This window comes from Scyliorhinus torazame, chromosome 1 (genome assembly GCF_047496885.1).
Source record: "Scyliorhinus torazame isolate Kashiwa2021f chromosome 1, sScyTor2.1, whole genome shotgun sequence".
In the NCBI taxonomy this organism is placed as follows: Eukaryota; Metazoa; Chordata; class Chondrichthyes; order Carcharhiniformes; family Scyliorhinidae; genus Scyliorhinus; species Scyliorhinus torazame.
The window spans coordinates 208,824,784-208,846,468 of record NC_092707.1 but is presented as its reverse complement, the minus strand read 5'-3'; the positions used below and the strand labels follow the sequence as shown (position 1 = coordinate 208,846,468).

The window sequence follows — 21,685 nt, the reverse complement described above, 5'->3', positions numbered from 1 at the left end:
AATTGGGAAATTCTCAGCGGCCACAGTGGAGGCTAGATGCAGGGCTGTTAGCAGACGACAAGATATGTGAGCAGGTGAGGGAGGCCATTCGGGGGTATATAAAATCCAACGACACGGGAAAGATCGCGGCTGGGGTGGTGCGGGAGGCATTGAAAGCGGTCATCAGAGGGGAATATATTTTGATTCGGGCCCTTAGGGAAAGGGCTGAATGGGCGGAGCTGGACAGGCTAGTAGGAGAAATCTTACATATGGATAGGAGATGTACGGAGTCTCCAAATGAGCTCCTGAAGGAGCGTCAGAGACTTCAAATGGATTTTGGGCTCCTTTCCACAGGCAAGACGGAGGGACAGCTGAGGAGGGTAAAAGGGGCAGTATGTGAATATCGGGAGAAAGCTAGCAGGATGTTGGCACATCAGCTGAGGAAACAGGAGGCGGCGAGAGAAATAGGGAAAATTAAGGATGTGAAAGGGAAAGTAGTGAGGGACCCGGGGGGGCGGTTAATGCCGTGTTTCATGAATTCTCTGGTCGTTTATATGAGTTGGAACCCCCTGCGGGGGAGGAGGGAATGAACCAATTCGTGGGGAGGCGAGAGTTCCCAAAGGTAGATGAGGAGCTGGTGGAAGTCTTGGGGGCCCAATTGGGCTTGGTGAAGTGATAGACGGATTGGGGGCAATACAATGAGGTAAGGCCCCAGACCTGACGGACTCCCAGTAATTTTACAAAACGTTTTTGGGGCCATTGGGACCGCTGTTAGTTAATGCTTTCAATGAATCCAAGGAGTTGGGAGTGCTTCCCCCAACGCTATCACAGGCATCAGTCTCTCTCATCCTGAAGCGAGACAAGGACCTGGAGAGCTGTGGATCATGCAGACCAATTTCCCTTTTAAATGCTAAATTACTGGCAAAGATCTTGGCCACCAGAATAGAGGACTCTGTCCCGGAGGTTATAGATGAGGATCAGACGGGATTTGTGAAGGGCAGGCACTTGACTTCCAATATTAGACGGCTTCTTAATGTTATAATGATGCCAGCTGAGGGGCCTGAGGCTGAGGTGGTAGCAGCCATGGACGCAGAGAAGGCTTTCGACCAGGTGGAATGGACATACCTATGGGATATTTTAGGCAAGTTTGGGTTCAGGCAGGGATTTGTGGACTGGGTCCGGCTGTTATATCAGGCCCCGGTGGCAAATGTGAGAACCAACCAAACCCGGTCAGAATATTTTAATCTCGGGAGAGGGACACGACAGGGATGCCCGCTCTCCCCATTACTGTTTGCCCTGGCCTTAGAGCCTTTCGCAATGGCCCTTAGAGCATCGAGTGCATGGCAGGGGATAGTGAGGGGGGGTGGTTTCTCTCTATGCGGATGACTTGTTACAGACCAGGTGGGAGGGATGACCGAAATCATGGAGGTACGACGAGAATTTGGCCGATTTTCAGGCTACAAGTTGAATATGGGAAAGAGCGAGGTATTTGTGATCCAGGCACGGAGCAGGAAAGGAGACTGAGAGAGTTACCTTTTAAAGTGGTGGTGGGGAGTTTTAGATATTTAGGGATTCAAGTGGCTAAAGAGTGGGGGCAGCTCCACAAGTTAAATCTGCGCAAAGCGGTCGACCAAATGAAAAGGGATTTCCACAGATGGAGCATGCTCCCGCTGACACTAGCGGTAAGGGTCCAGATGATGAGGATGACAGTCCACCCAAGACTGCTTTTCTTTTTTCAATGCCTTCTGATTTTTGTCCCAAAGGCTTTTTTTAGAAAAATAAACGTGGCGATTACAGGTTTTGTGTGGGCGGGGAAAACTCCGAGTAAAGAGGACACTCCTGGAGCTGGGTCGTGGAGTGGGGGGGCTTAACCCTCCCGAGCTTTATTAATTATTACTGGGCGGCCAACATATCGATGGTCAGGAAGTGGGTAGTGGGGAAGGGTAGCGAGTGGAAGTGGCATCCTGCAAGGGTACAAGGCTTTTCTAATGGCGCCCCTGCCGTTCTCGCCGGATTGGTACTCTACAAGCACTGTGGTGGTGGCAGCCCTAAGGGTGTGGGGACAATGAAGGCAGCAGTTGGGATTGGAGTGTGGTCTCCGATTTGTAACAATCACCGGTTTGTTCCGGGGAGGCTGGATGGGGGCTTAAGGAGGTGGCAGCAGGAAGGGGGTCAAGAGATTTGGGGATTTCTTTATCCAGGAGGGCTTTCTGACCTTGAAGGCACTAGAAGAGGAGTTTGAGCAACCGGGCGGGAATGGATTTCGATACCTTCAGGTCCAGGACTTTGTATGAAGGCAGGTTCCAAGCTTTTCTCGCCTCCTCCTGAGGGGACTACAGGACAAGGTGATGTCAAAAACTGGGTGTGGAGAGGGGAGGATTTCAGAGATATACAAGGAGTTGATGGAGTGCGAGGGGGCCCGATTAGGGAGGTGAAGCGAAAGTGGGAAGAGGAGCTGTGAATGGAAACTTGGGAAAAAGCCTTGAAGAGAGTCAATTCATCCTCGTCCTGTGCCAGACTTAGCCCGATCCAGTTCAAAGTGGTCCACAGGGCCCACATGACGGTAGCCCGGATGAGCAGGTTTTTTGACGAGGAGGAGGACAGATGTGGGCAGTGTGGGGGTAGCCCAGCTAACCATGTACATATGTTCTGGGCATGTCTGAAGTTGAGGGGATTCTGGCAGGGATTTGTGGACGTTATGTCAGAAGTCCTGGGAAGGAGGTTAACTCCGAGTCCTGAACTGGCAATATTTGGAGTATCGGATGATCCAGGGGCCAAGTGGGGGAGGGAACCCGATGTCCTGGCCTTCTCCTCCCTGGTGACCCGGAGACGGATTTTACTGGGATGGAGGGACTTGGAGCCCCCGAAGTCAGGTGTGTGGGTCAGCGATATGGCAGGGTTTCTCAGCCTGGAAAAAAATTAAGTTCGCCTTGAGAGGATCAACTCAGGGGTTCGCCCAGAGATGGCAACCGTTCATTAACGTCTTCAAAGAAAATTGAACGTCAGCAGTAAGGGCGGGGGGGGGGGGGGGGGGGCAACAGGAGGCATGGCAGTGTTAGATAAGGACAGTGAACTCAGTATACAGGTAATTAGGGAATAGAGCGTGGGCAGTAGGGGACATTGTTGCTTAGGTTTTTTGCGTGAGTCGGCCCACGGGGTTAATTGTTAATGTGTTACTGAAAATTACAAATGTTTCAGTGAAACATTTTCTAAAAAAACCCTCTTAACTACCTGTTTGCCCCTGCTGCGCTCCTGTGAACTAGCCCGCCCAGCTAGCCTGGCAACCCCCGCCCATAATGGCAAACATCCTACCCCCCCCCTCCACTGATTTGCCCTCCCCCTTGTTCGCATGCTTGCATAGTGCAAAAAACAATAACAATAAGAAAAAGGTGCACTCACTCTCCACGGTCCTCCAGCATCCTCCCAAAGAACCCCCAAAAAAACATACCCTCAAAGAAGAAAGGTTCTCCTCTGACGATCACCCAAAGAGAAACAAAGCAATAAACAAAAAGGCAGAGAGGACCAAGATGTCCTCACACTTCCTCCAAAGTTCAATATACTCCATCTCCTGCCACGTCGTTGTCTCTCAAGAACTCCATTGCTTCCTCCGGTGTTCTGAAATAATGCTCGCGGCTGTTGCGCGCCACCCAAAGGAGGGCCCAAGCATCCTGAACTTCACCCCCCTTCTTAAACAGGGCAAGCCAGGTACATCTCCTCGTCTGCCTGGCCCACCGCAAGATCTTCTGTTTGTCCATGAACGATGTAACCTTCGTTCATCGTCCTCGGCGGCTCATTCGCCTGAGGCTTCCTCATCAGCGCCCAATCGACCTCCAGGGCCAGTCGAAGGCCCATTCCCCCATTAGCTGCTCCAGCATTTTGGCTACATACAGCATTGCGCCCTCTCCCTCGATGCCTTCTGGCATTCCCACAATTCTCAAATGTTGCCTCCGGGAGCGGTTCTCTAAATCTTCCACTTCCTTTTTGAGCCGCTTCTGGGTCTCCCTCAACATCCCAATTTTGCTGTTAGCGTGGTAAGCTGCTCCTTGTGCTCCCCCACCCTCTCCTCCACTTTCTAGATTGCCTGGCTCTGGGTGTCCAGCCTCAGCTCCACACAGTTGGTCCCCGATTTCAGTGAGTCTACCACCTTCGCCAGGTCCTCCTGAGCCTAACCCTCCTCTGCTGGCTAAACCTTTCGTTCAGAAAGTCCACCAACCGCTCTGTCGAACATTGGGTTGGTAGGGCCGACCCCATACACTCCGCCATCTTCCCCTGTGTCGCTTGAAGAGTTTCTTCTTCTTGCAGCTCCTTCCTTCTAAATTCACTTCTGGCCCACAAATCCACCACCGACCCAAACAGTGGAGTATAACTTTGCTCCACCACCTCTGCACCTTTTTCCTCCAAAACATCCGCCCGGGAACCGGAGAAAAGGATTGAAAAAGCCGCCTCGAGCAGGAGCTGCCATATGTGTGAACACTCACTCCATGGCCGCTATCGGACATGTCCGCTGCTCATAATTTTGTAGACTTCTATCAGGTCGCCCCTCAACCTCCGCCCTTCCAGTGAGAACAAACGGAGTTTATCCAACCTCTCCTCATAGCTAATGTCCTTCATGCAAAGCAACATTCTGGTAAACCTCTTTTGTACCCTCTCCAAAGTCTCCACATCCTTCTGGTAGTGTGGCAACCAGAATTGAACACTATATTCCAAGTGCGGTCTAACTAAGGTTCCATACAACTGCAGCATGACTTGCCAACATTTACACTCAATGCCCCGTCCGATGAAGGCAAGCATGCTGTATGCCTACTTGACTACCTTCTCCACCTGCGTTGCCACTTTCAGTGACCTGTGGATCTGTACACCCAGATCCCTCTGCCTGTCAATACTATTAAGGGGCGTCATTCTCCGACCCCCCAGAGGGTCGGAGAATGGCCGTTGGCCGCCGTGAATCCCGCCCCCGCCCACGCCGAAGTCTCCGAAGGGAGAAAAGTCGGCGGGGCGTTAATGGCGCCGCTGCCGCGGAGAATGTCATGGGTCTGCGCAAGGCAGCCGATTTTGGGCCTGCCGATATTCTCCCTTCCGGATGGGCCGAAGTCCCGTCGACGTGATGACCGTTCACGTCGACGTGAATCAAACCTCCTTTTCATCAGCGTGACCCGGTGCTCCAGGCTCACGCCGACCAGCGTGGAGGTGAGTGACGGCCTGGGGGGTTGGCTCTGGGCAGGAAATGGCGTGGCCACAGTCTGATTGCGCGAGGAGAGGTGTGTCTCGGGTTGTGTGTGTGTGTGTGCGGCCGTGGGGGGGGGGGGGGGGGGGGGGGGTGGTTAGAGTAGGTTGGGCTCCGGGGGAGTGCCGGGAGGGGGTCCGTGCCGGGGAGGGGGATGGGAGTCCGTGCCGGGGTGGAGGTTGGGGGGGGGGTCCGTGCTGGGGTGGAGGTTGGGGGGGGTCCGTGCCGGGGTGGAGGTTGGGGGGGGTCCGTGCTGGGGTGGAGGTTGGGGGGGGGGGTCCGTGCTGGGGTGGAGGTTGGGGGGGGTCCGTGCTGGGGTGGAGGTTGGGGGGGGGGGTCCGTGCTGGGGTGGAGGTTGGGGGGGGTCCGTGCTGGGGTGGAGGTTGGGGGTTGGGTCCGTGCCGGGGTGGAGGTTGGGGGGGGGTCCGTGCTGGGGGGGGGTCCGTGCCGTGCCGGGGTGGAGGTTGGGGGGGGGGGGTCCGTGCCGGGGTGGAGGTTGGGGGGGGGTCCGTGCTGGGGTGGAGGTTGGGGGTCCGTGCCGAGGAGGGGGATGGGAGGGCAAGTGAGTTGGTCCACCTGGCCAGTTGCAAGCCTCCAACAGTTGGACCCATGCGGTCCATGCCACCTGGCTGGGGGGAGGAGAGGATATGGGCAATGATGACATGTCGTCGTTCCCCTCCCCCCCACCAGGCCGTCATGTTTTCAGATCATCCAGCGATGTTGGCCGCCGTGGTGGCAGCCGCTCATGTCTATGTTGTCCTGGATGAGGAGGAGGAGGAGGAGGAGCGTGCCAGAGAGGCGGCGCAGGCTGCCGCAGAGGGGCAGGCGGCAGCCGCCCAGGCTGGAGGGACACCTGACCGACAGGACGAGGAGGGGGCGGAGGACGTCGCGGCCCCACGGCAACGGAGGCACCCGAGGGCGACCCGTGTGTACCGGCCCCGGCAGACATACCAGGACCTCACGGACCGGGAATGCAGGAGGAGACTCCGGATGAGCCGGGAAACCGTGGCACACATCTGCCACCTGCTGGCACACCTGTCACCGCGTGGCACTGGCGGGGGACACCCTCTCCCCGTGTCCGTCAAGGTTACGGTGGCCCTGAACTTTTATGCAACGGGGTCATTCCAGGCACCGAGTGGGGACCTGTCCGGCATATCGCAGACATCGGTGCATCGGGGCAGTGACAGATGCCCTATATGCCATGGCGCACCACTACATCCGCTTCCCCGTGGACCGGGCCAGCCAAGATGCCCGGGCCGTGGACTTCTCTGCCGTTGCCGGGTTCCCCATGGTCCAGGGCGCGATCGATGGGATGCACGTCGTCGTGCGGCCACCTGCAGATAACAGGGCCGTGTTCACTAATAGGAAGGGGACCTATTCGATGAACGTACAGGTGGTCTGCGACCACCGCATGATGATCCTGCACGTCTGCGCCCGTCACCCAGGCAGTGTACACGACTCATTCGTGTTGTCGCGGTCATCCATCCCCGGCATGTACGAGGGACGCCATCCCCGGCTGAGGGGCTGGTTGCTGGGCGACAGGGGCTACCCATTGCGATCGTGGTTGATGACGCCTATACGGAGGCCACGCAATGAGGTGGAGAACCGCTACAATGATGCCCATGTAGCGACAAGGGGAGTGATCGAGAGGTGCTTTGGCGTGCTGAAGATGCGTTTCAGGTGCCTGGACCTCTCTGGGGGCGCCCTCCAGTATCGGTCAGATAGGGTCAGCCGCATCATTGTGGTGTGCTGCGTCCTGCACAACATAGCCCAGCAGAGGGGCGATGTGCCGCAGGCAGAGGAGGGTGGAGTGGAGGAGCAGCAGGAAGAGGCCCAGTCCTCCCCAGATGAGGGGGATGGGGGCAATGGTCAGGGCAGACGGGGTAGACACAGGCGGGTGGCTGTCCACCGTTACCGGCTGGCCCAGCGGGCACGGAACAGACTGATAGATGCCCGCTTCACTGACTAGATGGGCGTGGGAATCGGGTAGTATGGCCACAGACCGCACACCATGGCAACAGCCGACCACCCACACCCCCCACCCATCCACCCACCCAGCACCCTCACCCCCCTCCCCAACCCCACCCACCCCACCCGCATGCACACCAACCCCCCCCCCCATTGCCGATCCACCTGCGGCACAACGGGCCGGGCTCACACAGTTGCGGGTGGACGCGTGTCTATCGCAGGCCATGGAGGATGATGACAACCCGCCCTGCGATGAGCTCCTGGCTCTACATCGTTGGACTATGTCTGACCCATGGCCACAGTACCACCATCCACCCGGACCATCCCTGCATGCGGCTGTGACACTGCAGCGCACGGTCCCGTCCTCTGCCCGGGGGATGTTGATGGCGGCCCGGGGGAAGGGGGCAGACTCACCTGGGGCTGAGGTAAGACCACCCCTCACACATACACTTGCGCTCAACGTACATGACACCCCCGCACACTTTGGACAGAGCACAAAGGCAGCTTCGGTAGGTGTAACATTGACTTTAATAACCAAAGGAGTTCATGCACGTGCCCTAGCCCCTAAAACTCATCTGTGCCTTGCACCCGTGCCAACTTACTCAGTGTCTAATTGTTTGGCCTTACGGGCCCTTTGACTACGTCTACGTGGTTCCCCAGACGGTACAGCAGAACTGGAGGTGGACTCCTGTGATTCCTGCCCTCTGACACTGGATCCCTTTGGCGGCCGTTTCCTGGGGCGTCCTGGCCTAGATGGGCCAGGCTGCGGCCCGGGCGACTGGGATGGTGAGCTGCCAGCCTGTCCTGCCAGTTGCCCACCCGATGCACCTGGGACGGAAGGGGGGGAGTCCGAGGTGTACCGGGACCTCCCCTACAGAGGGAGCCGGGACGGACCACACCACCTCCTCCTCCCTCGGGGTGCCCGATGGCCCCCAGGCCTCTACATGGGTGGGGGATGCGAACGGACTGGCCATCCGACGCCCCCCCGACATCTGGCGCTGCCAGTCCTGGAGGCCCGTGCTGGTATCGACAGGGGTCTGCAGGTTTGCAGCCATGGAGCCCAGGGTGTTGGCAAACCCTGTCTGTGACAGTGCAACGCCGGCTCGCACATGGCCACTGGCGCCAATGCCCTCAGCGATGGCCTGCAGAGACTGGGCCATGGCCTGCTGAGACTGGGCCATGGCCTGCTGAGACTGGGCCATGGCCTGCAGAGACTGGGCTATGGCGTTGAGCGCCTCTGCCATCTGGCGCTGGCACTGGCTCATGGCCTCCTGTGAGAGGGCAGCCATTTCCTGGGCCACAGACGCCGCCTGCACGGAAGGCCCCAGGCCTCGCAAACCGTTCCCCATGTCTGACACCGTCGCACCCATTGCCTCCACCGCGGACGCCACCCGTGCGGTGTAAGCCTGGGTGGCACGTATGACCGGCACCACTCCCAGCTACTGGACGCGGGTGTACTCCTCCACCTGCGACCGCAGCCGCCGCAAGCCGCCCGTCACCCTCTTCGCTCGTCTCCGGGTCGGTGGTTGCATCGGATCTATGTGTGGGTGTGGTAACTGCAGGAACCCGGGATCCATCTGGGCGGCAGATGTTCGCTTGGCCTGGGCTGCCCTCCGACCGCCCGGTCCCACTGCTGCTCCTACCTCCACCTGCTGTACCGGGACGGCTGTGTTGTGCGCACCAGTGAGTGTACCAGACGCCTCATCACTAAAGTGCCCAACCGTGGTGAGTGTTTCTGCGATGGTGGAGGGTGTTGGTGACAGCAGTGGCGTTGTGTCGTGCTCTTCGTCCCACTCTGAGTCCATGGCACTTTGGGGTGGGGGTTCGTCTCCACCCATCCACTCTGAGTCACTGTCCGGTATTTCGTCTTCCTGGGTAGTGCTGTCCCGGGTAGTGCTGTCCCGGGTAGGGGTGTCCTGGGTAGTGCTGTCCCGGGTAGTGGTGTCCTGGGTAGTGGTGTCCTGGGTAGTGGTGTCCTGGCTCGGATGGGACGGGGGCCTGTGGCTGCCCCCCTCATCGCTGGGTGGTCGCTCCCGCACGTGACGGGGGTGTCGTCTCCCTGTTGCTCCAGGTCTCTCCGTCTCCCGTGGTGTGCAAGGGGCATCCTGCGGGCGTCGCATGCTGGAGGGTGCGGGTCTCTCCGTCTCCTGTGGTCTCCGAGGGGCATCCTGCGGGCATCGCATGCTGGAGGGCGCGGTCTCTCCGTCTCCCGTGGTCTCCGAGGGGCATCCTGCGGGCGTCGCATGCTGGAGGGTCCGGGTCTCTCCGTCTCCTATGGTCTCCGAGGGGCATCCTGCGGGCGTCGCATGCTGGAGGGTGCGGGTCTCTCCGTCTCCCGTGGCCTCCGAGGGGCATCCTGCGGGCGCCGCATGCTGGAGGGTCCGGGTCTCTCCGTCTCCTGTGGTCTCCGAGGGGCATCCTGCGGGCGTCGCATGCTGGAGGGTGCGGGTCTCTCCGTCTCCTGTGGTCTCCGAGGGGCATCCTGCGGGCGGTCTGCATCTGTGGGGATGGGTGCCTGGACGTTTGGTCCTGCGATACACAATGAAGCATGCATGGTTAGACATCAGGCAGTGATCAGGTGATACGGGGGAGGGGGATATAGGGGAGGGGGGATACGGGGACGGGCTGTCGGTGGCTCACTCGCTAGTACGCCCCCGACCTCTGCATCAGCAACCTCCCGGTCCTCAGGTCCGCCAGCCAGTTCCAGGGCCCTTTCCTCGTGTACGGTCAGTGGCCTCTCATCAGCGGGCCCTCCTCCAGTCCTCACATGCTCCCTATTGTTGTGTGCGCGCTTCTCCTGTGGGGGTGGGGGGGGGGGGGCTGGCAGGGGTAAAAGGCAACACTGTTAGGCAGGTATATGAATGCACGCCATCGGTTGCGCGTGCATTGCAGAGGTTAAGGTTAGGGCTGGATTCACTTGGGGATATGGGGGAGGGGGGGATATGGCGGAGGGGGGGATATGGGGGAGGGGGGATATGGGGGAGGGGGGGATATGGGGGAGGGGGGGATATGGGGGAGGGGGGATATGGGGGAGGGGGGATATGGGGGAGGGGGGATATGGGGGATGGGGGGATATGGGGGAGGGGGGATATGGGGAGGGGGGATATGGTGGAGGGGGGATATGGGGGAGGGGGGGATATGGGGGAGGGGGGATATGGGGGAGGCTCACCTGCCTGCTCTGACGAGGTCGTTCACCTTCTTGTGGCACTGGGTGCCTGTCCGTGGTGTCAGGGCCACAGCGGTGACGGCCTCTGCCACTTCCCTCCACAGATGCCGGCTGTGGCGTGGGGCAACTCTGCGGCCGTGCCCGGGATACAGGGCGTCCCTCCTCTGCTCCACCGCGTCCAGGAGCGCCTCCACATCGCGTGACTCGAACCTCGGGGCTGAGCGACGGCCAGCCATCCAGTCGGATGTTGCGGTCGGGTGTTCCGGTCGGGTGGGGGGGAGCAGCGCGGCCTTATGAGCCGTCAAGCCGTGCAGCGCGTATGACGCTGCACGGCGTGAACCACTGCGCAAGTGCGGATCCCGTTACGTCGCTGCTAGCCCATTTCGGGCCGGAGACTATCGACCCATTTTTCCGACGTGACGCAAGTCGGATTTGCGCCGTTTTTTGCGCCGATCGGCGGACTTTCCGCCGATAACAGAGAATTTCGCCCAAGGTTTCTTCCATTCACTGTATATTTCCCACCTGTAATAGACCTTCCAAAACGCATTTCCTCACAAATGTCCGGATTGAACTCCATCTGCCATCTCTCTGCCCAAGTCTTTAACCGATCTATATACTGCCGTATCCTCTGACAGTCCTCTTCGGTATCGTAATTCCACCAAACTTTGTGTCATCCGCAAACTTACAAATCAGACCAATTACATTTTCCTCCAAATCATTCATACGTACTCCAAACAACAAAGGTCCTGACACTGATCTCTGTGGAACACCACTAGTCACAGACCTTCATTCAGAAAAACATTCTTTCACTGCTCCCCTCTGTCTTCTTTGACTGAGCCAGTTCTGTACCAATCTTGCCAGCTCATCTCTGATCCCATGTGACTTCACGTTCTGTTATAGTCTGCCATAAGGGGCCTTGTCAAATGCTTTACTAAAGTCCATGTCGACAGCATCCACTGCCCTACCTCCATGAATCATTTTCGTCACTTCCTCAAAAAACTCGATCAATCCCCGGGAAATGTCTTTAGATATATGCAGGTGAGGGCTTTTGTGAGGCGACAGGTGAGGGAATTCCCGTTGCTCCCGGCACAAGAAGTTCAAGATAGGGTGATCTCGGGTGTATGGGTCGGGGAGGGCAAGGTGTCGGAAATACACCAGGAGTTGGAAGAAGAGGGGGAAGCGCTGGTAGAAGAGTTGAAGGGTAAATGGGAGGAGGAGCTGGGGGAGGAGATCGAGGAAGGTCTGTGGGCTAATGCCCTAGGTAGGGTTAATTCCTCCTCCTCGTGTGCCAGGCTCAGCCTGATACAATTTAAGGTGGTCCACAGAGCGCACTTGACGGGGGCGAGGTTGAGTAGGTTCTTTGGGGTAGAGGACAGATGTGGAAGGTGCTCAGGGAGCCCGGCGAACCATGTCCATATGTTTTGGTCATGCCCGGCACTGGAGGGGTTCTGGAGATGAGTGGCGGGAGCAATATCTCAGGTGGTGAAAGTCCGGGCCAAGCCAAGCTGGGGGCGAGCAATATTTGGAGTAGTGGACGAACCGGGAGTGCAGGAGGCGAAAGAGGCCGGCATTCTGGCCTTTGCGTCCCTAGTAGCCCGGCGAAGGATCTTGCTAATGTGGAAGGAGGCGAAGCCCCCCAGCCTGGAGGCCTGGATAAATGATATGGCTGGGTTCATAAAGTTGGAGAGGATTAAGTTTGCCTTGAGAGGGTCTGCGCAGGGGTTCTACAGGCGGTGGCAACCTTTCCTAGACTATCTCACGGAGCGTTAGAGGAAGGTCGGTCAGCAGCAGCAGCAACCTTGGGGGGGGGGGGGGGGGGGGGGGGGTGGTGGAGGGGACGTCCTGGGAGGGGGGGGGGGAAGGGGGGACTGCCTGGGAGGGTGGATGAGCAAGAGATAACATGAAGGGTTGGGGAAACTGGCACGTACGGGTGAGGGCCAGTGTACAAAGCTGTGTAAATATATCATTTTGCCATGTATATATCTTGCTCTGCGTGATTTCTCTTTTTTTTTTTGTTACGGGGGGGGTTATTGTTTGTAAGGGAGAAAAATTGTGTTAAAAAACGTTAATAAATATATTTTTTTAAAAAAACTCAATCAATTTATAATAATTTCCCCACCAGTGACGTAAGGCTCACCAGCCTGTAATTTCCTCAATTATCCTTGCTACCCACTTGAACAAAGGAACAACATTAGCTATTCTCCAGTATTCGGGGACATCACCTGTAGCCAGTGAGGATACAAAGATTCTTGTCAAGGCCCCAGCAATTTCCTCCCTTGCCTCCCTCAGTATTCAATCAGGCACTGGGGACTTATCTACCTTAATGTTTTTCAAGATGCCCAACACCTCCTCCCTTTTGATCCCAATGTGACTCAGGTTATCTGCACATCCTTCCCCAGACTCATCATCCACCAAGTCCTTCTCTTTGGTGAATAAGGATGCAAAGTACTCATTTAGTACCTCGCCCATTTCATAGAATTTACCATAGAATTTACAGCGCAGAAGGAGGCCATTCGGCCCATCGAGTCTGCACCGGCTTTTGGAAAGAGGTCAACACCTCCACCCTATCCCCATAACCCAGTAACCCTACCCAACGCTAAGGACAATTTTTGGACACTAAGGGCAATTTATCATGGTCAATCCACCTAACCTGCACATCTTTGGACTGTGGGAGGAAACCGGAGCACCCGGAGGAAACCCACGCACACACGGGGAGGATGTGCAGGCTCCGCACAGACAGTGACCCAAGCCGGAATAGAACCTGGGACCCTGGAGCTGTGAAGCAATTGTGCTGGAAAGATGGTGCTGGAGGGAACACTTTCAATTCCTGGGACAATGGAACAGTTCTGGGAGACAAGCAACCTGTACAGGCTGGACAGGATGCACATGAACAGAGCCGTGACCAATGTTTTTGTGGGGAAGTTTGCCAGTGCTATTAGAGAAAGTTCAACCAGAAAGCAACCAGAGGGTAACATTAGAGGAAAAACAATATTTACAAAGAATTAGGAAAGTTAGCACGTGAGTAAGAAACAATAAGATGAGGTCAGAGAAAGACAGAATGCAAAGGCCCAAATTGGGGAATTGTGCATGTATGTGAATGCATAGAGTGCAGTAAATAAGGTTGGTGAGCTGCAGGCTCAGGTAGCCATTTGGAAATACGATTTCATGATGATAATGGAAACCTTGCTCAAAAAGGTTAGGGCTACATATTCCTGGATGCAAAGTTTTCAGAAAAAATGAGGAGGAAAAGAAGAGGTGTGGCAGTACTGATTCAGGATAACTTCACCATTTTGGACAAAGAGGCTGTCTAGGATGGCTCAAAGGCAGAATCTATTTGTTTAGAGTTAAGGAATAATAGAGGAAGGTCCGGCCAACCACACCCACATGGGCATGCCCCAGACTTGTCAGGTTCTGGACAGCCTTCTTCGAAGCAATAATCAAGGTTATGGGAATGAGGGTGAAGCCGTGCCCGAGAGTGGCAGTCTTCGGGGGATCAAACCAGCCAGAAATTCATAAGGGGATGAGGGCTGACGCCGTTGCCTTTGCTTCCCTAATTGCCCACCACAGAATCCTGCTCGGCTGGTGATCACCAGTACCACCCACAGCTGAAAACTGGCTGCCAGATCTATTGGAATTTATCCATTTGGATAAGATCATGTACACCATCCGAAGGTGGGAAGATGGCTTCCACAAAACGTGGGGGCTATTCATCAACCTGTTCGAAGCCAACAACTGATAGAATGGGGGGCGGAATGAATGGGGGCCACAGAACGAAGACAGGAACGGGGGGGGGGGGGGGGGGGGGGATGGGGGATGGGTTGCAAAAGGGAGGGGCAAACTGGAGGAAACACCAAGGGGGAGCCCAGAAAGAGACTGACACAGGGGTCAGAGGGCCCAATATAAAGCCACAAGAAAAAGGACAAACACCAAACAAACCACCTACAGTGAAAGATAGGGCTGAGGATAAGACCCAGAAATAGCAAAATAGCAGAAGAGGAAAAGTAGGGAGGGGGTGGGGGGGTGGAAAGGGGGTTGAGGGGGGTTACCGAAAAGGAACAATATGTAAACTGTTATCGTCTCCTCATCCAATCTTTTTCTTTTTATGTACAGTGTAAAATGCAAACTTTAATATAAACATTTTAAAAAAATAATAGAGGTATCATTATACTGGTGTATTTTACAGGCTACCAACTGGTGGGAATGGGATAGAGGAACAAATTTGCAAGGAAATTACAGAACGGTACAAAAACTACAGTCATTATAACAGGTGACTTTAAAAATCCTGACAATCTGGGCTTGTAATAGTGCAAAGGACACAGAGAGGGAAGAGTTTCTGAAGCATGTTCAGGGAATTTTCCAAATTTTTATGTTTTCAGTCCAAATGGAAGTAGGCATTTCTGTGTCTCGTTCTGAGGAATGGGTTCGGTCGATTGGATCAAGTATCAGTCGGGGAATATTTGGGGAACACAGATCAGAGTATCATAGGATTTATTTTTACTTTGGAAAATCCAAGGAACAATCCAGAGTAAAAATAATTAAATGGGGGCATCAAATTTCAATTAGGTCAGATGTGGATCTGGTCCAGATTAATTGGAATCAAAGACTGGCAAGGAAAACTGTAATTGAGCAATGGGTCTGCATTTAAAGAGGAGACTGATCAGTTAGAGTCAAGGTACATTTCTGCAAAGAGAACTGCACACATTACACCCTTGTTCAAAAAAAGGTGTAAGTTTAAGCCCAACAACAAACTATAGGCTACAGTCTAACTTTGACTGTGGGGTAGCTATTGTCTTTGTAGACCCTCAGAATCCAGTGGATGGGAAAGCTTATAAAGATGCAAATGACATCCATTTATTTTCAACAATTTATTTTAGAAATGGACCTTGACAATCCCAGGTGTCAGATTCCATGTCGGGGCATGGCTCCAGTGAGATCTATATAATGCCTTGTTGGTCACCTTACAATTCCATACATCAGGTGACTGCTGGTGGTCATCCTTTGGTCCAGCAGGGTTCTTTTCAAATAAGCAAAATAGAATAACGTTTGACTGACATGGTTTACAATTTCTTTCATGTCTTAGGGACATATCAGACATATATATGCATAAGTCATTGAAGGTGGGAGGACAAGTTTGAGCTAGCAGTAATAAAGCGTAGAGTATTCTAGGTTTTATCAATAGGGACATAGAACACAAGAACAAGGAAGTTATGTCGAACTTGTATAAGACACTTGTTCAGGCTCAGCTGGATGATTGGCATCGCACTTTAGGAAGGATGTGAAAGGGGTGAAGGAGAGACTTATGAGAATGGTTCCAGGGATGAGGAACTTCAGTTATGAAGATAGATTGGAGAAGTTGGGACAGTTTTCCTTGGAGAAGAGTGAGAGGAGATATGATAGAAGTATTCAAAATTATGAGAGATCTGCAGAAAATAAATAGGGAAATACTGTTTCCACTTGTGATAAGATTGAAAACAAAAGGACACAGATTTAAAGGAATTGGCAAAAGAAGCAAAAGTGATATAAGAAAAAAGAAATAACCAAGTGGTTAGGGTCTGGAATGCACTATCTGGGTGTGTGGTGGAGGCAGGTTCAATCAAAGCACCTAGTATTACTCTCCCACCTCTTCCCCATAGCCTTGCACATTCTTTCTGTTCAGATCCAATTACCTCTTGAATGCTTCAACTGAACCTGCCTGCAGGTTCAAACATGGCATTCAAAAAGGATTCTCAGGGAACAATTTGCAGAGTTACAGCCAGAAGGCAGGAGAGTGTCACTGAGCTCATTGTCAAATTGCAAACACAATGGTCCAAAAGACCTCCTTCTGCACTGTAACAATTCTGTGATTTTGAGAAAAGATAGGACAAAAAACTACAGTAAACGAGGTAGAGTAAAATGAAGCAGAAAATAGGGTAATTTCTAGAGTATGGGTGGGAGCGGGAAAGGTCTCAGATGTTCATAAAGAACTCATGGAGTCAGAGGAAACGCAGACAGAGGAGCTAAAGTACAAATGGGAGGAGGAGTTAGGGGGAGAGATAGAGGCAGATTTCTGCGTGGATGCGTTAAGCAGGGTCAACATCATGCGCCAGGCTCAGCCTGATACAATTTTAGGTCGTTCACCAGGCACACATGACGGTGGCCCGGATGAGCAAGTTTTTTGGGATAGAAGGCGTGTGTGCAAGGTGCGCGGGAGGGCCAGCGAACCATGTCCACATGTTTTGGGCATATTCGATGCTCAGGGAGTTCTGGCAGGGGTTTGCAGATGTCATGTCCACGGTGTTAAAAACAAGGGTGCCACCGAGTCCAGAGGTGGCAATTATTGGAGTGTCGGAGGACCCGGGAGTCCAGGGGGCGAGCACGGTAGCACAAGTGGATAGCACTGTGGCTTCACAGCGCCAGGGTCCCAGGTTCGATTCCCCGCTGGGTCACTGTCTGTGTGGAGTCTGCACGTTCTCCCCATGTCTGCGTGGGTTTCCTCCGGATGCTCCGGTTTCCTCCCACAGTCCAAAGGCGTGCAGGTTAGGTGGATTGGCCATGATAAATTGCCCTTAATGACCAAAAAGGTTACGAGGGGTTATTGGGTTGTGGGGATAGGGTGGAAGTGAGGGCTTAAGTGGGTCGGTGCAGACTCGATGGGCTGAATGGCCTCCTTTTGCACTGTATGTTCTATGTTCTATGTCTTGGCCTTTGCCTCCCTGGTATCCCGGAGACAGATACTGTTAGCTTGGAGGGAGTCAAAGCCCCCGAAATCAGAGACCTGGGTCAATGACGTGGCTGGCTTTCTCAGTCTTGAGAAAATTAAGTTCGCGCTAAGAGAGTCAATGCTAGGGTTCATCCGGAGGTGGCAGCTGTTTGTCGACTTCTTTAGAGAAAATTAACTGTCAGCAGGGGGGCGGGGGGTTCGTCTAGATTACTGTTGTAGGAAGGTGGGACCTGTGAGGGAGGTAGAGGGTCTTTGCACTATGTTTATAGTTGTTTGTGTATGGTTTGCTGTTACTATTATAAAATCACAAATGCCTTAATAAAATATTTTACAAAAAAAAGAAGCAGAAAAAAAGAAATAACACAAATGTTAAATTGATAATAAAACAAATTCAGAGGGAAAGTGATGGAAGAAATAAGAGCTGCCAACAATGAGATTTAGAAGAGACTGGCAGCCAACATAAAAGGATAGCCAAAAATCTTCTGTAGACACATAAATGATAAAAATGGTAAAAAGAACAGTAGGATCAATTGGGAACCAAAAAGGGGATTTACACACAGAGGGTGAGGTACCTCTGATGTACTAAATGAGAACTTTGGATTTGTTTTTAACCATGAAAGAAAATGCTTCCAAAATCTCAGGCTGGAAGTCTCCATCCATTTGCTGGCAGTGGGATTTTCTGGTCCCGGCTGCAGTGCGGCCCCGCCTATGGGTTTCCCGGTGTCGAGGGGTGTCTTAATTGGGAAGTCCTATTGACGGCGGTGGGGGCAGCCAGCATACGTCACACCATCTCTCCCAAGGAGAGACATGCGACTGGGAGGCCAAAGAATCCTGCCATAGTGCACGAGGAAGTAATTGAGATATTGGATGGATTAAAAATTGCTAAAAAGGAGATAATAGAATGGCTGGCTGTGATTAAGATTGATAAATCCCAAGAACTGGATGTGATATATCTGAGGATCCTCAGGGAATAAGGATTAAAAGTGTGGATGCACTTGTTTAAGCTTGGTGCAGGGAAAGCTTTTAGAAATTATAATCTGGGACAAAATGAACAGTGTCTTGGACAAATGTTGATTAATTAAAGAAAAGGAGCATGGATTTTTTAAGAGCAAATCATATTTAACTGATGTGGAGATGCCGGCGTTGGACTGGAGTGAGCACAGTAAAAAGTCTGACAACACTAGGTTAAAGTCCAACAGGTTTGTTTCAAACACTAGCTTTCGGAGCACTGTTCCTTCCTCAGGTAAATGAAGAGGTATGTTCCAGAAACATATATATAGACACATGGCCATTCTGCGTTGTCGCGTGTCCTGAAGACTGCCTTGGAGAACCGCAACATCGTCATCAAACCAGCAGACAAAGGAGGGGCCACCGTCATACCGAACAGAACGGACTACTGCAAAGAAGGATACCGACAACTCAACAACCAGGAACACTACAGATAGTTACCCGCAGATCCGACCAAGGAACACATCCGCCAACTCAACAGACTGATTAAGACCTTGGGTCCAGACCTTCAGAGCACCCTACGTGCTCTCATCCCACGTACTCCCCGCATTGGAGATCTCTACTGCCTCCCGAAAATACACAAGGCCAACACACCAGGCCGTCCTATCGTTTCAAGCAATGGGACCCTGTGTGAGAACCTCTCTGGCTACATCGAGGGCACCTTGAAACCCATCGTACAAGCTACGCCCAGCTTCTGTCGCGACACGACGGACTTCCTACAGAAACTCAGCACCCATGGACCAGTTGAACCAGGAACATTCCTCGTCACAATGGACGTCCGGCACTCTACACCAGCATCCCCCATGATGACAGCATTGCTGCAACAGCCCCAGTACACAACACCGACAACTGCCAATCTCCAGGCGCAATTCTGCAACTCATCCGCTTCATTCTGCATCACAACGTCTTCACCTTCGACAACAAGTTCTTCATCCAGACGCACGGAACAGCCATGAGGACCAAATTCGCACCTCAATATGCCAACATCTTCATGCACAGGATTGAACAAGACCTCCTCACCGCACAGGACCTTCAACCGACGTTATACACCAGATACATCAATGACATTTCTTTCCTTTGGACCCACGGCGAAGAATCACTGAAACGACTACACAATTACATCAATAAGTTCCATCCCACCATCAGACTCACCATGGACTACTCTCCAAAATCAGTTGCATTCTTGGACACACTCATCTCCAACAAGGACGGTCACCTCAGCACTTCGCTTTACCGCAAGCCCACGGATAACCTCACGATGCCCCACTTCTCCAACTTCCACCCTAACCACATTAAAGAAGCCATCCCCTATGGACAAGCCCTCCGTATACACAGGATCTGCTCAGACGAGGAGGAGCGTAATAGACATCTACAGACACCGAAAGATGCCCTCGTAAGAACGGGATATGGCGCTCGACTCATCGATCGACAGTTCCAACACGCCACAGCAAAAAACCACACCGACCTCCTCAGAAGACAAACACGAGACACAACCAACAGAGTACCCTTCGTCGTCCAGTACTTTCCCAGAGCGGAGAAACTACGATATCTTCTTTGCAGCCTTCAACACATCATCGATGAAGATGAACATCTTGCCAAGGTCATTCCCACACCCCCACTACTTGCGCAACCTCAAACAAACCATTGTGTGCAGCAAACTACCCTGCCTTCAGATCAGCGACCACGACACTACACAACCCTGCCATGGCAATCTCTGCAAGATGTGCCAGATCATCGACATGGATACCACCATTACTCGTGAAAACACCACCCACCAGGTATGCGGTACATACTCGTGCGACTCGGCCAACGTTGCCTACCTCATACGCTGCAGGAAAGGATGTCCCGAAGCGTGGTACATTGGCGAGACCATGCAGACGCTGTGACAACGAATGAACGGACATCGCGCGACAATCACCAGGCAGGAATGTTCCCTTCCAGTCGGGGAACACTACAGCAGTCAAGGGCATTCAGCCTCTGATCTCCGGGTAAGCGTTCTCCAAGGCGGTCTTCAGGACGCGCGGCAACGCAGAATCGCCGAACAGAAACTTATAGCCAAGTTCCGCACACAAGAGTGCGGCCTCAACCGGGACCTGGGATTCATGTCGCAATACATTCACCCCCCACCATTTGGCCTGGGCTTGCAAAATCCTACCAACTGTCCTGGCTTGAGACAATTCACACCTGTTTAACCTGGGGTTACCCCTATCTCTGGATATGTAAATACTTAATTAACTGCAAATGCTCGCATTCTAAGCATTGTCTTGCATCTTTGAATTTGTCTTTCGATGATGTTTCTGGATCATACCTCTTCATTCACCTGAGGAAGGAGCAGTGCTCCGAAAGCTAGTGTTTGAAACAAACCTGTTGGACTTTAACCTGGCGTTGTAAGACTTCTTACTATATTTAACTGAATTCAGTAAGTTTTAATGCAGTAAAACAAGGTTGAAGAGGGTAATGCATTTGATGTGCTATATATGGGACAGAAACTTGCGCCTTCCCCAGGGGGAATTTAGTGAAATGAGATAGTTAATAAAGTGGGAGGGAAGATGGCAGCTGGGGTCCCCGCCACCTTCCCACCTCCAATTCAGTTAAATCCATGGTGAATGGTTTTCATATGCCATCATCAATGGAGGCCCTTAAATGTCCTATTAATGGCTACTCAGGTGCCTCATTTCACCTCCACTGAATTAAATCCAGCAATGGGCAGGAGACCTGCCATGCAGGAAGCCCGAAAATGAAACCCTTTCAGGGGAGGGTGAGGGGAGCCCATTCAAAAGGCACTCAGTGCCTGACAAGAACCAGACATTGGAACAGTCATCACGTTGCTCGTGATGCTTGCTCCCCTCCACGTGCGCAACACCCGCCATCATTCAATAACTCAGTTACGAATTTTGACCTGAGATCCAGCAACAATCCTGTGCCTTGTTGTGTGTCATGTCAGCAGCAGCCACTGTCTTCCACAGTGGTGTTGCCTCTGCTTGACCAGCATCTTACAGCAGTCAGGACTTCCATCCCCAGGGTCCTTGGTTACTGGTCTGTCAGGTACATGAATAGAATGATGTGCAGTGGGTCTTCCCAAAAAGAGGAGAAACAGGGATCTAGCCAGTTCTTCAGCTGGCAGACTAGAGCTCCATGGCCTTCACAAGATTCCTTCCAAGGACTTTCAAGGAGGTATTTGATAAACTGCCACATAACAGGCTTGTCAGGACATACTTTCACAATGTTAAGATGACACAAAAATTGAAAGTGTTTTGAACTGTTAGGAAGAAATGTTAAATTTCAAAAGGACATGGACAGGTTAGTGGAATGAGTGGACACATTGCAGATGAAGTTTAGTGCAGAAAAATGTGTGGTGATAGATTTTGGTAGGAAGTACGTGGAAAGGTAATATTAAAAATGCATACATTTCTAAAGAGGGTGAAGGAACAGAAAGACTTTGAAATAGATGTGTCCAAAGCATTGAAGATGGTAGGACAGGTTGAGAAAGCAGTTAATAAGGCACACGGACTGCTTCGCTTTAGAAATAGAGGCAAAGGGTTCAAAAGAAAGTTATGCTGAGCCTTTATCAAACAACAGGAGTGCTGCATCTATTTCTGACCAGTGCACCTTAGGAAGGATGAGAAGGTTTTGGGGAAGT

General features: G+C 52.9%; 1 protein-coding gene across 8 annotated transcripts in view; it reads right to left on the bottom strand.

Moving 5' to 3' along the window:
- The window catches only part of LOC140418616 (adhesion G protein-coupled receptor B2-like), a 1,340,408-nt gene that overhangs the window by 859,961 nt on the left and 458,762 nt on the right, over window positions 1–21,685 (bottom strand). The window lies entirely within an intron of this gene.